This window comes from Xenopus laevis, chromosome 1L, assembly GCF_017654675.1.
Source record: "Xenopus laevis strain J_2021 chromosome 1L, Xenopus_laevis_v10.1, whole genome shotgun sequence".
In the NCBI taxonomy this organism is placed as follows: Eukaryota; Metazoa; Chordata; class Amphibia; order Anura; family Pipidae; genus Xenopus; species Xenopus laevis.
The window spans coordinates 2,624,417-2,651,603 of record NC_054371.1 but is presented as its reverse complement, the minus strand read 5'-3'; the positions used below and the strand labels follow the sequence as shown (position 1 = coordinate 2,651,603).

Here is a 27,187-nt window from a genome sequence, read left to right as displayed (position 1 = left end):
ACTGGGTGACTGGGGTTAAAATTCGGAAAACTGGGTGGAGCTTAAAACAGCCAATCAAATCTTACCTATTGCTAATCAATGTCAATATATAAGTTGCTGCCATTCTTTCACAGTTAATGGCAGGGACATCAAACTTGGCACAGTCGGTCACAGGGGGACTGGGGTTCAAATTTTAAAAGTGGGTGGAGCCAAAAACAGCCAATCAGGTTTTTGGATTGATTTTAATGGTACAATTTGATCTGCTTCAATTTTCCACGTTTTAAACCAGATTCTACCAACTTTGTGTACTCTCTATGCACCAGGGGCGACTGGCCCCAACACCTCTTGCGTTTCAAAGCCAACATCTTGTGGTTTCTTCAGAAACGACACCGTCTAGTTATTATTATTATCGCCCCCCCCCCCCAGTTTCTAAACGCTACTCTTCCTACAGTTTTTGGGGTACAAGCGCCAAACTTTCCACACCTATTCGCCTTATAGCAAAGTACGTTGCTTGTGCTTTAGTAAGCGATCCCACCCACTGTGCCCGTGCGGCGGACCACCGAAGACGCCGTTTTTCGTATTGACTTTGACAGGGAAAATTTTCAAATCGCTGCCGCTCGTACAGTTTTGAAGCTACACTCCCCAAACTCGGACCGCATATTGTTGGTGCCACCCTGAATAAAAATATGTATTTTGGGGGGGCACCCCAAAGTGGGTGGAGCTACCAACAGCCAATGAAATTTTAGCAATTTTCTAAACGCTACTCCTCCCAGAGTTTTAGGAGTACAATTATGAAACTTTGCACACTTGTTGGGCTCATACCCGAATAGGTTGCTTGTGCTCTGTTAAGCGATCCCACCCTCCGTGGCCCTGTGGCGGCCCCCCAAAGACCCCATTTTTTCCCATAGACTTTCATTGGCAAATTTGAAACTTTTGCCACTCGTACAGCATTAAAGTTACACTCACCAAACTTGGGTCACTTAGTCATGGGGTCAACCTGAAAAGTTCTGTCACATTTTGGGGACTCCAAAAAGTGGGCGGAGCAACAAACAGCCAATCATAAGCTCTCTAGTTTGTATAGATATGGGTATATAGAATTTAATTAAAAGTAGGGAGGGGTGTGTGTATGGGGCTGGGTTTTCATTTGGAGGGGTTGAACTTGATGGACTTTGTCTTTTTTCAACCCAATTTAACTATGTAACTATAACTATGTAACTGAATTTTGCATGTTAAAATGTATGCAATGTATATTCTCACCTGTGCGTAGCCATACAGAGTCAGTATCTGGGCTATGGGTACAGTTGTCTCTGAGGTGAGATCCCCAATAAATCCAGCAATGTTTCTCTTTCCCACACAGGAGTAATTGGGAACCGGCTCCCTGGTACCAGATAATATCTGTAATACACTCCTCACTGCCTTCCGTTGATTCCCACAGGAATCATATATATGATATCCCAGAGTCAGGTTGGGGAACAAGGTTGAATCATTGTTTGTTTGTTCAATAAAATAACGAAAATCTACAAATTGTCGGTAAAAGCCAGGAATGGCTCTGGGGAAAATAATCATAACAGTATCTAGTTATGCTCTAGTTTTGTTTCTATGTCCAACCTGCATGGGGTTCCCTAAATTATATTTTTGGTTTTATTTCTTAACTAAAGAAATAGAATAAAAAGCAGAAATACAATAGGAAATCCACAAGAATGACATGTTATACAGCCCCTTTCATACACACTGGCTATTTAATGATCAAATAATGCAATAACCATATTATCTCTTGAAACTGCCCAAAGACAAGAGCAACATAGAAAGCCCAGTTACTGTAAATGTACTGACAATGCTACAATTATTTCTACATTTCAAATGAAAGATCATAGGTTCCTAAATGTTCAAATATACACATTTACATTCACAATGTCCATAACATGTCCTTTTTCATTTAAGTTAAAAATAAAGACTCTTAAATAACCCTAACACTGGGTATTTGAAACATTGGGGATCAACAAAAATGCTGCATTATATCCTATCCTTTCCATTGTCCCTTATTCTTATATGCACCTTCTGCTTCTGTACATCATGGTCAGTGTTTCCTACAGGTGAGGGATGATATGACTTACTCCATACAATATAGACTGCCTTGCTCATCATACAATCTCACATAAGTGTTCACCGTTAACACTCCACCAATCACGATGTCTCCTTCCTGAATATATTCATATTCCTCAACTGATTTTATCATTTCCAAATGGCAAGCAAAATCCATGGTCTGAACTTCAGAGCCACAGGTTCTCATCCACAAGAGCATTAAGTAGATACACATTTTAAAATTCCATGGTGCCATGTTTACTTGAAATGTATCCATCAAATGTTCAAATATACTATAATAAATGTAATGAAAGTTAAAAGGTAGCAGCATTAGTCAGTATCATGGCATCCGAGGTCTAGGTGTATGAGTAGAACAGAGTAAGGGGACTGGCTAATCTAACCCTCGTTTTATAGAGAACTGAGAGACTTTGCATTGTATTCTGAATTTAAGCGCAGGTACCAGGGGGAGCTCTGCTCTATTTTGAATCATAATTTTACATTCTATTTTTTTTTTTTTTTTTTTTTAAGAACTAAACAAAGCTAAATAGATAATTCAGGTCAGCAAGAATCACATTGTTCCAACTTGAATGACTTGAATGTTTTAATGAACTCTGAAAACAAACTCAATACAAGTATGGGGCCTGTTATCCAGAATGGGCGGTATCTGGGGTTTTCAGGATAATAGATCTTTCCATAATTTGGATTTTCATGCTTTAAATCTACTAGAAATTGATAGATAAATTAAATAAACCCAATATGCTGGTTTGCCTCCAATAAGAATTAATTATCTTTATTTTGACAAGTTCAAGGTACGGTTTTATTAATACAGAGAAAGGAAATCATTTTTAAAAATTTGGATTTGTATAAAATGGAGTATATAGTGGTGTGAAAAAAGGAATATCATCAGTCACAAAGCCAAAATGTTGTGTGTTTGAGATGTATATCATCCGTATAGTGTGTGAAATCTAGATTCTGCACTTTACCACAGTGAGGTAAATGGATCAAACCAAGGTTAACAGGAATTAAATGATTTTAAGATTATCCAGACCAGAGACCACAAATAATACAAAGGTCTTTCTTTCCTGACCTTCCTTACCCAACTCTTCACCCTCTCTCTAAATAAGAACTCTCTAAGTTAAACAGTTAGTCTCACTGGTCAAAATATTGATTCTGATTGGATAATTAACAAGTTAAATTATCACAATCTTGTCATTAGGTAATTTCTTTTGATGTTTTATCAATAAACTGTTATACATACAGTTCCCATTGAAGTGCTAAAGACCCTCTCTAGATGGCTTTCCAGTATATCAGAGAAAGAGAGAGGAAATAGGAGTTGGAAAGGAAGTATTGTAGGGGGGGCATACTTGTCTTCCTGTTGGTGGAACTCTGGGTCACTTTTATCTTCCAACAGTGGTGGTGCATGGTTCACTTCTATAAAGTGAGAAAAAAACCCACATTTTAGATAGCAATTGAGAGAAAAGTAAGGAATACAGGGTACAGAGATTGACACCACAGAGAGTGGGAGAGGAGACAGATTGCAGAGGAGGCATCATCATTTATTTATATAGTGCTGTCAAGATACGCAGTGCTTTACTGCAGTTATAGCAAACAGGGAATAAATGGTGGATAACAAACAAGGATTACAGATACAATAGGGTTAGAAGGACCTAGAGACTAGAGTTTACAAACTAAAAGGTAAGGGTACAATTGAGACATTAGGATTATATAAACACTTTGTCATTTTTCATACAGCAATGATTAATTAAGGTACATCGAATAGGCCTCTTTAAACAGATGGGTCTTTAAGGAGCGCTTGAAAGTTTGGAAAGAAGGAGAAAGTCTGACAGCTTGTGGCAGAGAGTTCCAGAGAAAAGCAGAAGCCTGAGAGAAGTCTTGTAGGTGAGAATGGGCAGAAGTGACCAGAGGAGAAGTGAGGGAAGATCAAAAGCAGAGCGTAGGTTTCGTGAAGGAGTGTATTTGGAGATTATAGATGAAATATAGGGAGGGGGTTTCATTATTAAGGGCCTTGAATGTGAGTGTAAGTAATTTGAATTTGATTCTAGAAGAGATTGGGAGCCAGTGAAGGGACATACATATGGGAGCAGCTGATGTTGAGCGGCGAGATAGATGAATGAGTCTAGCGGCCGCGTTTAGAACAGATTGGAGTTGTGAAAGGTGACTTGTTGGAATACCTGTGAGGAGTAAGTTGCAGTAATCAAGGCGGGAGATGATGAGAGACTGAATCAATGTTTTACTTGATTCTGAACTGAGATATGGTCATATTCGAGCAATATTGCACAGTTGAATACGGCAAGATTTTGCAAGTGTTTGAATGTGTGGTGAAAAAGACAGATGTGAGTCTAAGAACTCCTAAGCAGCCTGTGTGGTGGAATGAAAGGTGGTGTTGTTTACTGTGAGTGATATCTGAGGGACAGGGGAAGATCTTGGAGGAAATATGAGTTCGGTTTTTGAAAGGTTCAGTTTCAGGTGGCGCTGAGACATACAGGAGGAGACAGCAGAGAGACAGTCTATGACTTGGGAAAGGACACAAGGAGAAAGATCAGGAGTAGACAAGTAGTTGGGTGTCATCAGCATAAAGGTGATACTGAAGTCCAAATGACTGAATAAGTTTTCCTAGTGAAGTTGTATAGAGCGAGAACAGCAGGGGGCCAAGAACAGAGCCTTGAGGAACTACAACAGAGAGTGGGAAAGTAGTAGAAGTAGAGTTAGAGAAGGAAATTTTTAAGGAACGGTCAGACAGATAAGATGTAAACCATGAAAGAGCAGTGTCCCGAATGCCAGATGAGTGTAGAATGTCAAGGAGGAGTGTGTGGTCAACTGTGTCAAAGGCTGCAGAGAGATCTAGTAGGATTAGAATGGAGTAGTGATCTTTAGACTTTGCCAATAGAAGATCATTGGTTACTTTGGTGAGTGCAGTTTCAGTCGAGTGTGATGGGCGGAAGCCAGATTGCAAGGGGTCGAGGAGGGAGTTGTGAGTGAGATGCTGGATCAGGCGTTTGTAAACAAGCCTTTCTAGTAATTTGGATGCGAATGGAAGAAGGGAGACCGGTTGATAGTTAGTGGGAGAGCTGGGATCAAGGGACGGTTTTTGAGTATAGGAGTAATTAGTGCTTGTTTGTATAATGATGGAAAGGTACCAGTAGAGAGTGAAAGATTGAATAGGTGGGTAAGTGCAGGAGAGAGTGTATCAGAGATTGGGTGGAGAAGGCGAGAGGGTATGGGGTCAATGGAGCAGGTGGTGGGTTTTGAGCTGGCTAGAAGTTTGCTAACTTCATCTACTGTTGCAGGGGTGAAGGAGTGCAAAGTAGATGTGAGTGGACTGCACATTGGTCTGAGATTGTTGTTGGACGGTATGCTCAGCCTAATGAGATCGATTTTTTCATTAAAGAAATGAGCAAGGTCTTGGGCGGTAACATTAATAGGTGGAGGGGGGCATAGGAGTGAGTTAAATGTGGCAAACAGCTGCTGTGGTTTGGAGGACATAGTAGATATTAGAGAAGAGAAGTATTGTTCTTTGGCTAATGATAGAGCTCGGTTATAGCAGGAGAGCATGAATATGAAGTCAGGATAAGTTTCTGCCGTCGCTCAGCTGATCTACTACATCTTCTGAGGTACCGTGTTACACTAGTGTGTCAGGGTTGGGGTTTAGCTGGCCGGCTGTGACGGGTGGTAGAAGGTGCAAGGGAGTTAAGTGCTGTTGAAAGGGCATCGTTGTAGAGAGAAGCTGCCATATTGGGACAGGAAAGAGTATTAATATGAGATATGGATTGTGCTGATACTGTTGATAATTGTTGTGGTTCAAAGGCATTAGGTTTTCTGTACGTGCGGGTAGAGAGAGATGGTTGTGAAGGTGCAGATGAAAGCAGTATCTGAAAGGAGAGTAGATGACGGTCAGACAGATGGTAGGGAGAGTTAATTAAGTTGGATGGGCAGCATGAGTGGCAGAATATAAGGTCAAGAGCATGACCCTCGATGTGGGTAGGTGAGTCGGTCCACTGAGAGAGACCAAATGAAGCTGTTAGAGAGAGAAGTTTAGAGGTGGCAGCAGAAGCAGAGTTATCAATGGGGATGTTGAAGTCCCCTAAAATGAGAGCAGGTGTCTCACTGGAGAGAAAGTATGGAAGCCAGGCAGCAAAGTGATCCAAAAAGGTGGAGTAGGGACCAGGGGGGCGATATATGACAGCAACACGCAGAGAGAAAACCAAACGTATGCTGTGGACTTCAAAAAAAGTGAAGGAGAGAGAAGTCGGTGTAGTTAGATTTTGAAACCTACATTTGGGGGAGAGAAGAAATCCCACCGCCATGACGGCCATCCGGTCTAGAAGTGTGAGTAAGTGAGAAGCCTCCATAGCAGAGGCAGCAGGTGAAGCAGTGTCTGAGGGGGAGAGCCATGTTTCAGTGATAGTCAGAAGGTGAAGGGATTTAGATATAAAGAGGTCATGGACTGCTGTTAGTTTATTGCAGATTGACCGTGCATTCCAGAGGCACATGAGAAAGGCAGGGAGGGTGCTGGTTTTATGTGAATTAGGTTTGCAAGATTAGAAGTGCGTAAAGTCTGAGAGCCTGGAAAAGACCTTGTTGAATGCCTGAGAGTAGGAATAAATGAGGGTACAAATGAGTGAGTTGGACCAGGGTTTGGGGAGACGTCCCCAGCTGCAAGTAACAGTAAAAATGAGAGTGAGACAAGGTGTGACCTAGATTTGACAGTGCGAGCAGTGTATTGTTTGATGGGATGAGAGGGGATAATAGATTTAACAATACAAGATAGTGTGCTTAGCTTGAGAGAGGGTGATGGGAGCAGTGAAGAGGAGATTACAATTTCAGGATAATTTGATGGATGTTGGAGTGCAGAGGATATATGCAGAAGTATAGAGGAGAGAGAGAAAAAGAAGGCAATCAAATTAAACAGTTAAACAGTATAATCCGTCTTATCTTGTTGATAGAAGAATTGATAAGCATAATGTCCAATGTTTGCTTGGAGATTCTAATCAAACTCTGATCCAACTGCTGTACAACTCTGTCTAACTCTATATGTTGTACTTAAACTTTCTGTACTTTAACGTGATGGACTTAAGTTGTTAAATCTGCCATGGCTCTCCTGCCATGCTCACCCCTGCTATGCTTCCCCTAGAGTCAATGTCCTGATATACAGCAAGAGGGTCACATGGGTGAGGGCCAGCAATTGATTAATTAAGACAAGTTAAAGACAGAAGAATCTCTGAGTCTGGTCATCGAACAGACATCAATAGCAATAAAATGGACATACCAAACTATTCACTAAAGCAAGCAACAAATTGCTAGATAAATATAAACTGATGCATTTTAACACCTACCCCACAATTGAATAATTGGCAATGGTAATACAAAGATTTGCAGCAGAGTTGGATGGTGAGATGCAGAAAGCTAGGAGCAGTAAGAGGAGTACTGAATCTCCTCTTGGAGGTCCACACATTCACTCTCAAAAGCGGTTATCTTCACCCCCAGTTGGGGCTTCTACACTTCTTCAAAAAGAAAAGTTAAATTTAAATTTCTGTGTGTAAATGTATGGGTACACAAAGACAAACAGGAGCTGTGCATATTACCTTGAGGTGCCTGGTTGACTGTCATGACTGCTGCTTGCGCCTGTTCCTTAGATCAGTAGGTAGGCGTAACAGTGTAGGACCTCTCTGCTGTTGCGTTGGAATGTACCAAATAGGTTCCTCTCGGAGCCAGAGTTAATGTGACATTGTAAATGTTTCACACACTCACCTCACCTCCTGATTGGACACATTTGGAATGTTGAACCTAAAATAAGAACTTGAGTTTCCCCATATACATTATATAAGACATTGCTCAGTGAAACCTACTATGTGTAGGTTTGACAATCCAACTTTGGTGGTATCACCACAGGTCATTTGAAACATTGTAAAGCTTCATCCCAGTTGATGACAAGAAGAAAATGTCCTGACACCAGTCATGGCCTAACATACTCATAATACACTTTAGAAATAAATGTAACAATATAATCACTATGCTCTCCAACAGTTGTGATCAATAGTGTCATCTCAAATTTACAAAAACTGTTACCATTTCTTCCTCCTCTGTCAGTCAGAAAGCAGCCCCTTTTTGATTGGTTGTCTTGTGATTTGTCACACCAATGATGAAATTGATCTGAGTGTTTCCACTGATGTATCTGTGGTGAATTTTTGATTTTTCATTTGGTGACCTAGGAGTAAAGGGTTATTTTAGAGAATGATTTTCTCTGTTTAAAGGTCACCAAAAGTCTTTATGGCAATATTTACTTACTGTCATATTCTGAACCAACCCTGGTCTCTGCAAATGTTTCAGCACCAGCAACGCCTCCAGATAATGAGTGATCTCAAACTTAACTTGATCTGTTTTGTCCTTTTTTAGCTGAATCAAGGGCTTTCAGGATGTGTCTTTTGCTACGTACAGAAGATGGTGTCATTCCTCTGGTCTTTTCCCGGTCTTTTACCGGTTTAGGAATTGTACCTGTATATAAAATTATTTATAATGCTTCTAAAAAAGCAGAGGGCTGAAAGGAAATGTTAATATAGGTCATGTTAGATTAACTCTTGTCTTGACAACTTCCCGCAATATTTTTTGAAGGGTGTCGGTGATTTCATAGTTATTGCAGGTACTATATATGGACGGATCAGTTGAGCCCAAGTTTGTGTTCATTAACTGAGAGGTGATAAATTGTCGCACAAGATTCAAATAATTAAACACTGTCTGGTGCGTGACCATCCCCTGCAGTTTTGTGGAAAACACATTGGTCTTGTGGAGGTTTTTCACAAATTCTAGGTTAGCTTCTTGCAGGGTTCATGAAATACAAGAACCCAGCCACGTCTTCCACCGAAGAATAACACAGGAAAAAAAATGAGATTTCATACATACAACTGTATTGGCAAAGACATTAGGAGATTTCCGTTGGTTGGCTTGGATAAAGGCCACATAATAAAGCATTAGGGTATTCACAAAATTATCTGCCACCCCTCCCTAGAGCTTCCCCATAAAGGCAAAGAATAAGTAAATAAAAACTTGATGGAACTAGAGGCCTCAATATGATGCAGCAGATGTTAAACTAAAATGAAAAAGCTTGCCTAAAAGGTAGAAGATCATAAACCATCAGTTCTGAAAGTTACTTACCTCCTGTTTGTACCTGTGACACCCAAAATATGTGTCAGGAAATGTGTGAACGCTGTCAGAAGTGGGGGTTCAATGGATGCCGATTGTACAATCCAGCCTCCTTCATTTGAGCCTTTTTCTGAGGCCCACTTGATCTTCACCGCCCTGTATTATTTCCAACAGAATGATTGGAATGATGTACATTAATATATAAGAAATAGCACCAGCTATCTAAAGCAAAAATACAAGTAAATACAAGTAAATACATTGCCTCTGTAGGTTCTTGTTCTGTGCTTCTAGCAGTTTCACATGTTTCTGGGTCTGGCCAGAAGTGATTGGCCTATTACTGCCATCAATATTCAACCAATTAGTATGGGAGTTGCAGCTAAACTTAACCTTGACTGGTGGGGGTGTGACTCTACCTAAAAGTGCATGGCTGAACTAGGATTCAAAACTGGCCCTGGCATTTAAAGTGCACAGAGGCCTATTTACAGTCTTATTATTTCCAATGAACAGCATCATATGTGTGTGTAAATTTTCGCTGCGGAAATGATGCCCATAGACACCAATGGGAGAAAAAAATGAATTTCCAGAAAATATATTTAATAGCTCTAAAATTACATATATCCCCATGCTCCACACATTTTAAAAAAAAAAACGTTAATCAGCCATTACCCCTCCTTTGCAGAAATGATCGGGCTGTAGAAGTCACAAATATAGTCTTCCTTTTAAAAATCCTGGAGAGTCACCACTTTTTTCCCCTTTGTCTGGGTCATCTACAATGGCTAGTTCTGGCCACTGCTGAGTGTGGATGAAACTTTTAATTCTGTCTTTGTCGTCTCTTTTTGGCTGGTCTCTGGCCTCCCATTGTTGCAGGATCTCCTCCACAGTTGGAACATGCTTAAACCACCCTTGTCACTTCAGGTAGCTGTGGACTAGGATGGGGGTCAGCTTGTCATGCTTGTAATATGCTGAAACAAAATTAAAGAGTTTTTGTACTGCTACAGAAAAAAAAGACAATTCAATGATTATTACCAATGACGGCATCCATACGGATCTCTGTCTGCTGCCGCCTCCATCTGTCATAGCAGTATTTTCCATGTAGTTACAAAACTGCCTGGCACTGTTTCAGCATTGGTCCATTGGTGTCAGGGCCCACTGGAAACATGTCCTCTATATGCTTGTATGAGAGCTCTTTCTCTGATGGCTTGTCTTGGTGTGTCCGAGGCACTTCTCCATCTCTGGAAAGCAAAATCAAGTTGATGTTATAGAAGAACAACTTAACAAGACATCAACAACTACAAAGGCTACTGCCACTGATGCTCACTCCATTAGCTAAACTAACCTTTGAGTGTGAAGGTTCAGCCCATGTCCTCTGTAGCTCACTCACTCTGATTGCAGCACGCATATACTCTTTGATGTTGCTCTCATTTAGGTTGGAATCTGCCCTCAGAAACCTTTTAATCAGCTCCTGGTCTTTCAAACTGCTGTCAGTGTCCATATAAAAAATGTAGCACTGTGAAAGATAAAAACAGTGTTACATTTGTTTAACAATAACTTGAGTGGCCATTAACTATCAGATGATATTGGGCATTGAGGAAAATATTCCCAGTAGAAAAATAACTTACTTTTATTTGGAATCTGCGGACATCAGTTGTTGGGTTTTGGATTGTTTCTCCTTTATTAAGACAAAGTATCCATTGTCTCCTTTCATGCTCCTCTTAACAAAAGTTGGTTGGACTCTTCTGAAAAAGTTGTAGAACCACATCATTTCAACCTCCTTGGAGGACCATGATGTGCTGCAGCCTTCACCCTTATGACAGCTGCTACACTGTCTGTAGTGTGATTCTGGTATTGTGTCCTCTCCAGCCACTGTTGAACCTATTTGGGAAAAAAAGTGCTTAAACTGATCAGTGGAACTCTGCCCAGTGTGATATAATAACTTTTGCAGAAAACTCACGGTCATGTTCTGAGCAACACTTGGTCTCTGTAGGTGCTGCAAAGTCAAGAGTGCTTCTATGTAGAACAGCACCGACATCCTATCCCTCTCTTCTAAGTCAATCCTGGTATTGGCCCAATCAATTAGCTCCACGCAATATGGGTGCCACATGGTTAGCACTTCCTGGCACTCCTTTGTATTTGTGGCCCTTCTGTAAAAAGAGAAATACAAAAGGCAAATTTAATACACAGGTTTACAATCAGCCTGCTCAGGCATTCCCTTTACCATAACACCTACAGTTAACAAGACTAACCTTCCCACACAATTGTTTTGTAGTGTAGGCACAGAAAGAGCAGCCCCCAGGCAGTAATAGTAACAAAAAGCAGATCATTTTATTGAGGTACAAGCGTGGTGATCCCAGCTTTATGCTGATGCTTACGTTGACCCCGTATATGTAGTTCTGTGCTGTCACCTTGCTGCTGCCGAAGCTCCAATTTCCCAAAAGAACTGCATGCTCCCCTCAATGTTGTGTATGCAGCTAATTGAAGCTTCATTTGGGTTTACAAAATGCAGCCATCTTGATACATTATGGACCAGAAGGTAGAAGGTTGGAATAAAGTTATTTGTCTGTGAAATCATCTGTCATTTATAGTTAGAATTAAAACATTTCAGTATTAAACAGTACCTCATGTTTGATTCCTGATTTGGCATATTTTTTCTCCAGTCACCTTCTGAATGGCGGGGGCAGTGGTGAATAAGCTGAATGTATTTTGTGGAGTCCTGCCTCCTCCATAATCTTTTTTGTAGACATCTTGCTGGCAGATGTACTAGGAGACAAAAAGAGAGAGGGAACCATGTAAATATGATATAATGTGTGACCCTGATAAACTGCAAGAAAGAAGAACTGTCACAAAGAGAGCCTACTTATAGCACTTACCTCAGCATAAGAAGTGGGTGCTCTATATTCATTTCTTCTTCACAATGATCCTCTTTATTCTCTTTTGCATCTTCACTGGATTCTCAATGGCTTCCTCAACTTAAACAGGCTTTTCACAAATGAAACATCCATTGGACTAGAGAAGAAGAAATGTAGTGATTGCTCTGAATCGGCTCCAGCCATTAGGGATGTAGCGAACTGTTCGCGCGAACTTCGACCGTTCGCGTCCGCCTAATGTTCGCGAACGTTTGGGAACGTTCGCAATTTGAGTTCGCGACCATTCGACCGCTAAGATCGAACGATTTCCATTCGTTCGACCGATTTCCATTCGTTCGAACGATTAAAATCCCTCGAACGTTCAAATGAAAATCCTTCGATCGAACGATGAAAATCCTTCAAACGTTCGAATCGAACGAAAAATCCTTCGAACGTTCGAATCGAACGATTTTGCGGGTGTTCGAAGTTCGCGAACTGTTCGCGAACCGTTCGCATTTTTTGCCGGTGTTCGCGAACGGCGTTCGCGAACACCAAAACGGCAGTTCGCTACATCCCTACCAGCCATAAGCAAAATGCAAGACACTGAGGTTGCTCACCAACATCCTCATTTGGCCCTTGATTCCTCTACAGGGGCCACAATCTCTGCTTCTCTTGCTCCTTCCCTGCAGACTTTGCAAAAATGTTCAGACACAGCCATACATAGTATCCAGTCTTTGGTTGGGCTCCACCTGTACAACTGAATGGGGATGAAGTTACAATTCATTAGCATAAGCTAGCAATAGCCCTTGGCTTTCTCATTATCACTTAAATAGCGGGGGTGGGGAAAGTTCATTTCCAAAAATACCCACTACATGTAACTCTTGTCTGTCAAGTACCTGCAAAGGGGAGTAGAGAGGTTTCTAGCAGCTCTCCTAAACAGGGGGAGAATGGGTAGCCTGGATTAGTGGTCATGGCAAATATAGGTCAAGTTCACAGAGTACAAAACAATATTGTCTAGGGCTTATCTTGCATTTGGCAGAACCCAAAAATTGCAAAAATTGTCTTGTGGCACTACAACTCATTTCAAACTTGCCAAAGGCCTTTGCAAATGCCAGAGCAGTGAGAGGCTGAGAGTGTCTGGCTAATCTAAGGCTGTCCTCTGGGCCCTGGAAATGCTATGTTCCACTGAAACCCTGGGAGGGCTATCTAGGTGTTTTGGAAATGCTGGGGCCTATTGAAGCAGTGACAAAAAAAGGGCTAATGCCCCTTCAAGCACAAGCTAGCACCTCATTAAAAGAGCCTTTTCCTGAGGTACAATACCATGGGCCATTGGCCTGTGTATCTATGTACTGAAAATTCCTAGGTCTTTGTATTTTCCAAGAGAGAGGCCTACACAGGGCCCTACAGCCCATAGCCCTGTGAAAGTGCCAGGGCAGTGAGTTGCCTAAAGTGCATGACCCATCTAAGGCTGTCCTCTGTGCTAGGGTCTACTGAAGCCCTGAGAGGGGTAGCTAGGTGCTTTGGAAATGCTTTGGCCTGGGGCAGACCTGTAAGTGATTATTTAAAACAATCAACAAACAAAAATGTATCAAAGAAAAATTAATTAAGGCACTTGAAGGCAAATTAACAACAAACACCCCCAATAAAAAAAACCCTAGCCATATATTGCTTATGCTTAAAGACAAGAAATCCTCCCTGACACCACTGATGGTTTCAAGTGATGAATGCATAGTCTGGACCAGTCATTAGGAATGCTGCAGAAGCCAAAGTAGTCCATGGTTTCCCCATCTGACATATCTGGCAGACCATCGATCTCTTCAACATCTACTCTGCTGGATGTGCTTCCTTTTTAATCCTAAAAACAAAATTTTATATATATTACTATTATAACTGTTGACCTATTGTTCAATAGAGAAAAGAAGGAAATAAGGGGTATGAAAGAGAGATAGAGAAAGAGATGATGTAGTCAGATCAGTATAAAATATCTGTATTATCTTTTTCTGGATGACTGTATGGCCATTCTGATATCCAAGTTGTCCTTTGTAGTCCTAGTCTGGGATTGGGAATAGCAAGGTCAGCGAGGATTACAGGTTTCCAAGATGTCCCTTATCTTTGGTAAGTTGTTCTTCCATCGTAAGCTTTGGGTACATCTTAACTCTTCATCTGGATTCTCATTTTTAAAAAGTCCAAGTATGTGCGGTCGGAAGATGATAGAGGAAGATAATTATTTATTCATATGGAAACATATACATACCATCTCCTGTCACAGAACCGCCTCACTCAACCACACTTAACTCTTGGGTTGGCTACAAGGGGTTACAATCCGTCTCTCAATCACCTTACACACAGGTTAGACTAACAACAGACACCCCAAAAACACACCAACACCCACAAAGTTCATTCGCTGCCACCATCTATCATTAACAGGCGATAGAAACCTAATGTGACTATTCCCCTGCCCTCTATAACAGGTAATAACTCACACTACACAATACATCACTCTCTCCTATGGTAGTTACTCAGGGTAAGATTCGCCTAGTCTAACAAGCACTCCAGCAGCCAAAGGGTTAATCTACATTCAAACACACTTTCCTGCTAGTCGTACTAGTTATCCAACATACACATAGGCAACTTTCCCTTTCCACACATATGAAGAGTTCATACACGTAGGCACAAGCATTCATATGGGCAATGAGTTCGTTTAGAGCACAAGGACTAACGTATTAAATGATATTTACTGTTTAAAAGAAACATTATATATATATATATATATATATATATATATATATATATATATATATATATATTCCAATGAATGGACCCGCACTCATTCATATGTTCATATTCAGTGAAATAAATGTGTCTTTATTCACAGGTTCATTTCCAACGTTTCGGTCCTCTCTGGGACCTTTCTCAAGGATAAATGACATGTGCACAGGTGAATGTTTAAATACAGTTCAAAATTGGCGACAAGTGTGACGTCATGACTTAGAAAAAACCTTTACCAGCAGTTAAAAACATTTATACAGATGTGAATGCAGTAGAAATACATACTTTTCACCACTGGGTGTCGCTGTAGTGTCAGCTGTAATTGTGCTCAATGAATGTGAAACAAAAGTGTCCAATAAAAGTATCCATTCCAGGAAAGTCCATGTAATCTGTAAATTCATACAAATGTATCATTTTTGTTGCTGTATCGACTAGCAAGAGATACCAATAAAAAATCATTGGCTGTTTTAAACATTACGTGTCCATTAATCGTTATTTAACATATTTAATGTCAGTAAATACATTTCAATTGTTCAATATCATCTTAATGCAATCAGGTCTCTATTACATGTCCATCAATACACGATGTAAAATGCATGAGACAACTAATCAAGTTAGAAAACAACTCAGCACCAATTGCCCATTAAGTCCTTTAGGTGCCACACAGTCCAATTCATGTATCCAGAAGGCTTCCCTTTTTAGAAGGGCTTTGTCATTATCTCCCCCTCTTACCCTGGCCGGTACGTGTTCTATTGGCATACATCTAAACGATGCTGGGCTATGTTTCTTTTCTGCCCAATGTCGGGCAACCAATTGCTGGGAAATATCTTGTTTCTTTCCTTTCAATCTCACTTCTCTTTCTGGGTCCAAGGCGGCTCTAATGCTGGCTCTGTGCATGGCTATGCGCTCTTTGAGCATTCTAATGGTTTTGCCGCAATAGATTAACCCACACGGGCATTTAATGATGTACACTAGTAAAGTAGTGGTACAAGTCATCCTTTGCTTAATGGTATAATGTTTGCCAGTATGTGGATGTAAAAAACGGTCGCCAGTGATTAGGCTGCTACACATCACGCAGCCTGTACATCTATACACTCCTGGTTTTGCTGAAAGAAAGTCTTGTGCCTGTGGGTTAGAGTACTTTGTGACAGGGTCAGAGGGACTTAGGATTTCCTTTAATGAGCTGCCTCTACGGTAGCTGAATTTTGGCCTACTGGGCAATTTTTTGGTTATATTAGCATCACCCTTAACGAGGGGCCAATGTTTCAATACACATTTTCTCATATGGCTAGAGCATTCCCCATACTGACATACGTAGTACATGTCCTTTTCGCCCGTTTTATTGTGTCTTGTAGTGGCTTCTAACAAGACTTCCTCCCGACTGAGGTTTAGTGCCCATTCTTTAGCCTCATTAATTAGAGTGCTCGGGTAACCCCTGGAAAGGAATTTCTTACACATAGTGTCCACATCTTTTAAAGGAGAAGGAAAGGTTAAAACTAAGTAAGCCTTATCAGAAAGGTCCATCTAAATATACCAGTAAACCCCCAAGTAATGTTGCTCTGAGTCCCCTGTCAAAAGAAACACTGCATTTCTTACCTTCTATTGTGTACTCATGGGCTTCTGTATCAGACTTCCTGCCTTCAGCTTAAACCTCATTGCCCTGGGCTTGAGCATGCTCAGTTTGCTCCTCTCCCCCCACCCCTCCCTTCTCTACTGTAATCTGAGCCCAGAGCAGGGAGAGACTCAGGCAGGAAGTGATGTCACACCACATTAATACTGCAGCTGCTATCCTAAACAAACAGAGAGTTTCTAGAGCTTTTTACTCAGGTATGGTAAAACATTCTACAGAATAAATATAGCATTCTAGCTTGCACTATTGCAGCTAATCTATTGGCAATAAAATGCCTCCGTAGCTTTCCTTCTCCTTTAATCTTTTATCCTCCTCACTATCGATGCGTATCACCCTTAATAACTGAGATCTGGGCAAGGAGTCCAGTAAATGTCTGGGGTGGTTACTCTGATAGTGTACTAGAGTGTTCCTGTCCGTGGGTTTAACGTATATGCATGTTTGTAGAGTATTCGCAACTTTGTACACCTTCACATCGAGAAATTCAATACTGTCCGTACTGTGATTTAATGTCAGCTTAACTGGACTATTGATGTGATTCAGGTGCTCTACAAGGTTAATTAGCTCCTCAGTCGGGCCAGACCATACAAAGAAAATATCATCGATATATCGCCTGTAGAAGGCGCCATATCTTCTGAATAGGGCGTGACTTAAGATGCATTCATTTTCATATACCTACATAAATGTATTTGCGTATGTGGGAGCTACTTTCGATCCCATCGCTGTCCCTGTGCGCTGCAAAAAATATTGCTTTTCAAACTTAAAATAGTTTTTCTAAAGGATAAAGCGCAACAGGGACAGGATGAATGCAGGCGGGGGTCCCCTATACTGCTCGTGCCATCAATCAGCTGTCGCACTGCTTCTATCCCCTGCTCGTGTGGGATACATGTATATAGACTCTCTACATCCATAGTTACTAGAGTCAGTCTAGATGCCGGGATATCAATGCTTTTAATCAATTTAAGGAAATCATTGGTGTCTTTAAGATAACTGCCTATTAGTGATGGGCGAATTTGAGCCGTTTCGCTTCGCCGAAAAATTAGCGAATTTCGCGAAACAGCGAAAAATTCTCGAAACGGCGCCGGCATCTCGTTTTTTCGGCGTCCGTTTTTGACGCCGGCGCCCGTTTTTGACTTTTCTTGGGCGTTTTGCGAATTTATTCGCCTGCCGCGAATCGCGCAAATTCGCCCATCACTACTGCCTATTTGTTGTACACATGGTTGGAGATGGAAATCCACAAACTCTGCAATTCTCTCGTTAAGTGAACCGTTGGATGATATGATCGGTCTACCAGGAGGGGCATGCGGATTTTTTTGTATCTTGGGCAGAGTATAAATGACCGGTCTAATTGGGCATTTTGGTAGGAAGTACTCAGACATTGATTTAGAGATATGGCCTTCCTGTACTCCGGCCTCTAATATCCCTTTTAATTCACCAAGGAAAACGCTGGTGGGGTCAAATGTTAATTTTTCATAATTAGCTTTGTCATCTAATTGGGATGTCAATTCAGTTTTGTAATATTTGTAGTCCATTATAACTACACCTCCCCCTTTGTCTGCTTTTCTAACAATTATGTCATTGTTAGACTTAAGGGTTTTTAAAGCATTACGCTGTTCAAATGATAGATTACCCCTTCGTTTTTGTTTTGTTCTATACCAGGCTGCCATGTCTAAATCAAGCATGCGATTGAAGGTTTTGATCGAAGCATTAGTGCTAATAGGGTCATATTCACTTTTGGGCTTGAATCTATTCCCTATTACAATGGGTTGCATTACTTTGTCCCCCTTATCAGCAATGTTAATCACATCAGTCACATTGATTAGATCACAGTCCTGAGTGCACAATCAGATGTCCCAGTGTCTCTCAGTCCCATATTGCTCTTTCAGGCGCAATTGTCTAGTAAACTTATAATTATCAATAGTATGGGCAAAAGGATTTAGACTCACCGAAGGGACGAACCCGAAGCCTTTCTGTAGCAGGGATTTTTCAGCCGATGTCAGGCAATAGGAGGATAAGTTGAAAATCATGTTTTCTTCTTGTTCCTGGTCTGCGCTTGCTGTGAGCGTGGTGAAACTGCTGCGGTTGGCCCTCTTCCCCCGGCGGGTGGCTTTCCTGTGTTGCTGTGTCTGCTTTGCTCCTCGTCCCCACTCTGTGGGCACTCCCCTAAAAAAGAGGCTGTAGTTGGAGATCCTTCGCTGATCCGCTTCTTCCACTTTCGCTGCCAGAGGTCCTGTTGCCGGTTCTGCTGTCGGCTCTCCTGGACGGTGACCTGCGTGTGCGCCAATCCGTGCGCCTCCTCCTGGGTCCTAGTGCTCCGCCCTGTTGCCACCGGTATACTGTGCCGTCTTTGTAGTCCTGCTGCACTCTCAGCCGTTTGGCACTTTTGAACGCCAGCAGTTCAGCTCTGTACTTGGCAATCTGGATGTCGATCTTCCCAGGCCAGTCGGTTTCCTTGTCGCTGTGCAGGGTGATGCAATTGGCGTCCTGGAATACAGCAGCTCACTCCTCACCGATCTCAGCTCTCGGCCCACTTCTTCCACTACAAGCAGGATAAGATCAAGCCAGCAACGATCAAGTATGCTGCACCACCTCTTGCAGAATTCAGGGTTCGTTCTTCCTATGGTAGGTGTGTTATTGATTCGAAATCCTCTGGGTATTTTCTTCTCCCTATAATAGGCAGAAAGGGAGACCCCATGCAGGTGTAGCTCTAATTCTTTTTTCTTTAGACGTAGTGTTTCGTGATATACTTCTTTCACGCCAAGTGTTCCAAAAGTTTGCTCGTAGGCTTCAGGGAACAGTATGCTTTTTATGTCTTCTGCAGAGAAGTTGTCACGCTGTGTATGCGTTAGGTTCTGTCCACTAGCCTCCATGCTAGTATAGTCAGTAGTATGCCGGGGTGCTGGACACTCAAATTTAAGGAAAGCAATCCTTACATATATTATGTCGGTACAGTGAACGCACTCCTCCCAGATATAATTCAATCGATGGTGGTGCGTTGGTCAATGTTTGATAATACAATCCAATGAATGGACCCGCACTCGTTCATATTCAGTGAAATAAATGTGTCTTTATTCACAGGTTCATTTCCAACGTTTCGGTCCTCTCTGGGACCTTTCTCAAGGATAAATGACATGTGCACAGGTGAATGTTTAAATACAGTTCAAAATTGGCGCCAAGTGTGACGTCATGACTTAGAAAAAACCTTTACCAGCAGTTAAAAACATTTATACAGATGTGACTGCAATAGAAATACATACTTTTCACCACTGGGTGTCGCTGTTGTGCCAAGTGTTGAAGTTGTCAGTGTATTTCCTCTGGGGCACGAGTTGGAAGCTGGACATACAATCCACTGAAAAAATGGAGCCTCCTTGTATGACAATGTGATATTGGGAATGTCACCTTTTTATTTCCTGCTGGGACACTCCCCTCATTACCTTATACATGAGGTAGGAGTGCCCAGGAACATGTCATTTACGACCCCCTGCAGGGGGTTTGCTACTCTCAGGCAATATTCCCCAATATCCCTTAATATAATATGGGTACTTTCCACAGCCCCCTGGTGAGATATACAATAAAGGGTCTCTGTGTGATTACAGTATTAACTTTTAAAATGCCAGTGCAAGGTGGCCCTGGCATGACACCTCCCCCCTCAGGAATGGGTACAGAGGATGCCCTATCGGCCTTCCCTTGTGCCCACTAGCTTGGCACAGTCTCCCTGTCTGGAAAGACCATCTGCATTCCCATGCTCACTGCCCTTTTTGTGCTGTATAGTGAAGTCATATTGCTGAAGGATTAAACTCCATCTGAGGAGTTTCCCATTATCCCCAGCTACTTTGTTTAACCAGCTTAGTGGATTGTGGTCTGTGATAACCGTGAAATTGTGCCCATAGAGATAGGGTTGTAATTTCTGCAAGGCCCAAACTACAGCTAAACATTCCTTCTCTACAGTGGCATAGGCCACTTCCCTGGGTAACAGTTTCCTGCTCAGGTAACAGGATGTTCTTCCCCTTTACTGTTAACCTGGCTTAGGCTCCAGCTCCCAGGCCATAGTTAGAAGCATCAGTCTGTACCACAAATCTGCGGGTAAAGTCAGGAGCTTGTAGAACAGGGGCACTGGCCAGGCTAGTCTTTAGGGTCTTAAAAGCCTGGTCACAATCGGCTGTCCATTCCACTAGACGGAGTAGCTTCTTTTTGGTCAGGTCTGTTAGGGGTTTGGCCAAGGCGCTGTAATTTGGGACAAATTTCCTATAGTACCCCGCAGTGCCCAGAAAGGACATTACTTGCTTCTTTGTCTTGGGCCAATTTGTAACTGCCTCTACCTTCCCCTGCTCAGAATGAAGTGTACCGCTCCCCACTCTGTGTCCCAAGTACTGCACTTCAGTCATCCCTATTTGGCATTTCTCAGGCTTAATAGTTAAGCCTGCCCCCTGGATCCTGTCTAGCACTTGAGACAGGTGACCCAGATGCTCCTCCCAAGAGTTGCTAAAGATGGCGATATCATCTAGGTATGTCACCGCAAAGCCTTCTAGTCCACCCAGTAGTTGATTTACCAATCTTTGAAACGTGGCGGGGACATTTTTCATGCCAAAGGGCATTGTTTGGAAATCGTACAACCCAAAAGGTGTTCTAAATGCTGACCTTTCCTGGGGCTCTGGGGACATTGGGATTTGCCAGTATCCCCTACTTAAGTCCATTATTGTAATGTACTGGGCGCCAGCCAACTGATCCAACAATTCATCTATCCTGGGCATAGGATACGCGTCAAAGGTGGTGACTAAATTTAGTTTCCTGTAGTCCACACAAAACCTAGTAGTAACATCCTTCTTTGGAACTAGAACTACAGGGGAAGCCCACGGGCTGTGGGATGGCACAATTACACCAAGCTCTATCATCTCCTCTATTTCCCGCTGCAGGTTCGCCTTTACTTCCAGGGATACCCGGTAGGCCATCTGCCTGATAGGGCGATTATCCCCGGTGTCTACATGGTGTATGGCTAGTGAGGTTCTGCCAGGCTTTCCGGAGAACGTACTGACATGAGTTTAGTAACCCCATTACCTGAGTTCTTTGGTCAAATGTGAGCATTCTGCTGACCTATGCCCTCTGTTCCCTGGGCCATCGCAACTAAATCTAGTAAAGGATCAGAACCTGATTCCTCAGCCATACCACAAACCGGCATTACAGAGACCTCCCGCTCATAATGGGCCTTGATCATGATTACATTATAGACCCTTTTTCTTTTCCCATCTTCATCTACGTAATTCACATCATTAGCCCGTTCTAGAATATTGTATGGGCCTTCCCAGGCAGCCTGTAGCTTATTCTGATGCATTGGAACCAGGACCCACACCTTCTGTTCCGCTTCATAAACTCTTTCTCTGGCATGGCGATCATACCATTGTTTCTGGTAGGCCTGTGCCTGGGTTACATTGTCATGTGCCAATCCCGTCAATGCCTCCATCTTATTACATATTCAACTACTGACACCTCAGGAGTATCTAGCTTGCCTTCCCATGCCTCCCTTACCAGATCTAAGGGGCCACGTACCCTCCGCCCATATAAAAGTTCAAATGGGGAAAAGCCAGTGGATGCCTGTGGTACCTCTCTGTAGGCAAATAGAAGGTGTGGGAGATAACGCTCCCAGTCCTTCCCTTGGGATTCTACAAAGGTCTTTAGCATATGCTTTAGGGTGCCATTAAAACGTTCACACAGGCCGTTAGTCTGGGGGTGGTAAGGGCTGGCAATTAGGTGGTTCACCTGTATTTTCTTACGCAGGCACTGCATCAGGTTAGACATGAATTGAGTCCCCTGATCAGTGAGCATTTCTTTGGGAAACCCCACTCTTGAAAATATGCTTAAGAGGGCATCAGCAACCTTGTCTGCCCGGATGGAGGATAGGGCTACGGCTTCTGGGTAGCATAGTCTACCACAGTGAGAATAAACTGTTTCCCTGGACTGCTGGGTATAGCTAAGGGCCCTATGAGATCCACAGCTACCCTTTGGAAGGTTTCATCAATAACTGGTAACGGAACTAATGGGGCCCTTCCCATATCTCCATTTTTCCCCAATCGCTGACCAGTGTGGCATGAACGACAGTAATTGGCAATGTCTGTACCCATGTTAGGCCAATAGAAATTATGTACTAAACGGGCCTTGGTTTTCTGTACCCCTAAATGCCCAGCTAGGGGGATTTCATGAGCTATTCTTAGAAGCTGTTCCCTAAATTGCAAAGGCACCACTAGTTGCCTGTCACTTACCCACTTCTCTTGTGTAGTTGTAGGCATGGATTCCCTGTACAACCTATTTTCATGCCAGTATATTCTTTCTTTATCAGTCTCAGCAGGAGGTTGGGCTACAAGGACTCTCATCTTTTTGAGGCTGGCATCGGTCAGGAGGGCTGCCTCAAATTCCCGACCGCTTGCCTCAAACCTGGGATCTGGTGTGAGTGTGAGCAGGGCCCCAGAAGCTGGAACCCCCTGTCCTCTGGGTCAGGACACAGCAACGCTACAGGCAGGGGACTTCCTTCAGAGGGGCCCCCCTCCCCACTCAGTGACGGACCCTCCAGCCCTGTACCCTCAGTCTGATACTGGCTTGCCCTTACAGACTGCTGCCGGGTTACTGCTGCAACACAGGGGAGGTTCCTCCCTCCCACATCACAGTGGCTTGCTGCTGGGAATCCCCCTACACTCCCTGTGACATTGTTCTCCCCCCGAGATAGAGATGGGACATACACTTCCCCTCCCCCCAGGTCTATGCATGGGGACTCAGCTGGCTCTAATACAGAATTGCATGCAAACACATCCTGATTTCCCTCCCAGCCCCCATCACAATCAACATCATTACCAGTAACACATTAGTAGGGATGGTATCCGACACCCCTACCTCCTTCAACCCCCTCCCTGCTCCCCAATCCAGGTAAACCCGTGCCATGGGCACTGCAGGATAGACTCCCCCAAATCCTGTGACAGCCATGGTCTTCCCGGGAATAATATCCTCACAGTTTACTAGCTCTGGGCGCACTAAAGTCACCTCTGCTCCTGTGTCTCTGAGTCCCACAGTTACCTGAGTGCCCACGGTAACCGGCTGCAGATTGTCCTTGTGGCTCCCCTCCATCCCAGCAACAAACAAAACAGAAGGAGATGGGCCAGAGGGTTTTCCAGGTGGTGTAGGTTTCCTTTTGTCAGGGCAGACATGACTAAGGTGGCCCACCTTATTACATATAAAACAGCGGCGTGCATCCACCTGCCCCGGCCTTACCCCTGGGCTTCCTGCAGGAGCAGCTGCAGATCCCCCCGGTTTGTAAGAAGGAAAGGAGGGGCTTCCTCCTGACTTTCCTCCTTTCCAGCTATGGGACCCTGGGTTTGGAATAGGCTTCCTGGCTGCTGGCATCTGGTTTGCAGTATATGCATCTGCAATTTGTGCTGCCTGATCAGCAGTTTTGGGCTGAAGGTCAAGGACAAACTGCTGGACTTCCACTGGACAGATACACAGGAACTGGTCCAGTATCATCAGGTCCTCCAATTCTGTAAATGTTGAGACACTGCGACCCTGCACCCACTGATGGAAGGTGATTCTCAGCCTCCCAACCACATCAGTGTAGCTGTTGTGGGCCCCACGCTGTCGACTCCTGGAGTACCTCTGGGGTGATGTTAAAGTACCTAATTAAAGCTTTTTTTATTTCATCATAGTCCCCATCATATTCTGGTGGAAGGTCCTCAAAAACTTCCAGAGCTTTGCCCTTAAGCCCTGGGGTCAGGAAACTTGCCCACTGCTCACGGGGTAAATTAAATTGCCTGCAGGTTTTTTCAAACCCCCTCAGCAAAGTGTCCAGATCCCCATCCTTCTCCATCACGGGAAAATTCTCCAGACGGGGTTTGAAGACATTGGCCTGCCTGGAGTCACTGCTGTGAGGTGGGGCAGTACCTTTCTGGAGCCGTGCCATCTCCAGCTGGAATTGTCGTTCTGCTTGGCGCTCAGCTGCCTCCCTCTCTGCTGCGGCCTTGCGTTCTGCTGCTGCAGCCTCGGCCTGCTGGTATTGCAGTATAAGTTGTAGCCGTAAGTTAGGGTCCGATGAGCCCAGCTGCTGCAAAACCAGTTGCAGAGAAGATCCTGTACCACTCTGCGAACTGTTGCTGCCACTCTCATCAGAGTGGTACTGGCCAATAGCAATGTCCATGGTTTGGCCCACCTGCCCAGTGCTGGACTCTTGGTCACTTTCAAGCAGGGATGCAACAAGCCATTCCTTGGTCTGATTTGCTACTGCAATCCCTCTCTCCTCACAGAGTCTGGACAGCTGTTCCTTGCTCTGCCTCTTGTAGGATGCCATCTCAGAGGACAATTGCCAAATAAAAGATAGGAAAGAAAAAAGAAGGGAAGGGCACTACTGTTTGCAAGTATGTCTTTTCTAGACTATGCACTGCGTTTGTCCTTGAAGACTGTATATTCCTCGCAAGGATGTACAGTCCTATAGTGCAAGGGTTAAACACTTAATCCAAGCACTAATGCTCTAATAAAAAATTAAATTATGCCACCGCTGCCAACCAATTGTCACAATTGGCTACAAGGGGTTACAATCAGTCTCTCAATCACCTTACACACAGGTTAGACTAACATCAGACACCCCAAAAACACACCAACACCCACAAAGTTCATTCGCTGCCACCATCTATCATTAACAGGCGATAGAAACCTGATGTGACTATTCCCCTGCCCTCTATAACAGGTAATAACTCACACTACACAATACATCACTCTCTCCTATGGAAGTTACTCAGGGTAAGATCCTACTAGTCTAACAAGCACTCCAGCAGCCAAAGGGTTAATCTACATTCAAACACACTTTCCTGCTAGTCATACTAGTTATCCAACATACAAATAGGCAACTTTCCCTTTCCACACATACGAAGAGTTCATACAGGTAGGCACAAGCATTCATAGGGGCAATGAGTTTGTTTAGAGCACAAGGACTAACGTATTAAATGATATTTAATATTTAAAAGAAACAGTGCATATGTATATATATAAAAATAATATTACAAAGAGGACACAGTTGCAAATACAGTAAATAAAATAAAAGGGGGTAAAAACACAAAGAAAACCCTTACTTTACCAAGTTTTGAAGTTGTCAGTGTATTTCCTCTGAGGCACGAGTTGGAAGCTGGACATACAATCCACTGAATAAATGGAGCCTCCTTGTATGACAATGTGATATTGGGAATGTCCCCTTTTTATTTCCTGCTGGGACACTCCCCTCATTACCTTATGCATGAGGTAGGAGTGCCCAGGAACATGTCATTTACGACCCCCTGCAGGGGGTTTGCTACTCTCAGGCAATATTCCCCAGTATCCCTTAATATAATATTGGTACTTGCCAGTACCCAATACTATAATAAAAACATGGGCAGGCTGTGATCCATATGTGAGCAAGAAGAACAATACCAAACACTAATAGGTTCCCACTTTCCAGTCCCCCAGGAACCAGCCCTCCTAACAGGTGGGTATAGGCTGGCCCTGTTTGGTATTGTTAGGAAGCATGTGACCTCCTCATAACCAATATGTAAGTTATGAGGTTGTGAATCCTATGACACAGAAGATATGGATACTTTCCTATAATCCATAATTTTCTACTAGCTATCCCCCCCTGCTGCTCTAGGTCCACAGCTCTGTTCTTTCATCAGCCGATCAACAGACTGACCCAGCTTCCTTGCCCAAATGGTGTGGCTCCAGACCGTCTCAGATGACAGATATGGATGTCACCTTTCCACAGCCCCCTGGTGAGATTTACAATAAAGGGTCTCTGTGTGAGCCTGAGACTGAGGAATTACAGTATTAACTTTTAAAATGCCAGTGCAAGGTGGCCCTGGCATTACATCTCCTTTCAACGATTCATTTTTTGAAAAGCATCTTCCTTCACCTGTTGAAAGGCAGTCAAATTGATAATTAAAAAGGAAATTGGTGGTTATTCCCTTCCCTCTGTATCATGGTGTGTCTGTATTTAAAAAAAAACCAAAAAAACACAACATATAGAAAGCCATGTAAATGTGCTATCAAATTACCATGCATTGCTCCCTTCAACATCTGTATTGTTTCCTCCATATTTTTGGATGGTCTTCTCTCTGTACACTGCTTCCGCTGTCATGTTGGAGTGGCCGAGCAATTTGGCAAACATGTCTAAACTTACTTCCAATGAAGCTGAGCAATGTCTTTTGTCACACTATGAATGGGTTCGCCCTTCGAAGAGATAAAAATCTTCTTAGGATTTGTTCCCCTCCTGATAAATTATAGCCATATGTTTTTGAAGAAGGTTGGAAAAAAATTATACAACAGGCTTTCATACAAATTAAAGTAAATATTATTTTCAGACATATAGGCCACTGCTGAGTGTTGATGAAACTTTTAATTCTTCTGTCTTTGTCATCACTTTTTGGCTGGTCTCTGACCTCCCAGTGCAGCAGGATCTCCTCCACAGTTGGCACATGATTAAACCACCCTTGTTGCTTCGTGTAGCTGTGGACTTGGCATGGGGTCGGCTTGTCATGCTTGTAATGTGATGAAATAAAATTAAAGAAAACAGTTTGTATCGCTGCAGAACAAAAACTCAGACACTTGAGTGATCAGCTCCTGGTCTTTGAAACTGCTGTCACAAATGATGCATTTTTCAAGCAAGCATCAAACCTACAAGCTACATATTAGCTTGTTACATTTTATTTACCAATAACTTCAGTGACCATTA

The 27,187-nt window shown here is 43.0% G+C and overlaps 1 long non-coding RNA gene across 2 annotated transcripts; it reads right to left on the bottom strand.

Annotated features, from left to right (window-relative positions):
* Positions 1-8,534: 8,534 nt before the first annotated feature.
* LOC108705129 lies at positions 8,535-11,325 on the bottom strand. 2 transcript variants are annotated; one of them, XR_005966322.1, is made up of 5 exons: positions 11,171-11,324; positions 10,839-11,091; positions 10,246-10,726; positions 9,886-10,181; positions 8,535-9,375 (listed from the first exon to the last, which is right to left on the bottom strand). It is a non-coding gene; the product is annotated as an uncharacterized LOC108705129 (long non-coding RNA). The 2 variants fall into 2 exon arrangements; XR_001933744.2 differs by having other exon boundaries at positions 9,886-10,726; positions 11,171-11,325.
* Between the last annotated feature and the right edge of the window lie 15,862 nt (positions 11,326-27,187).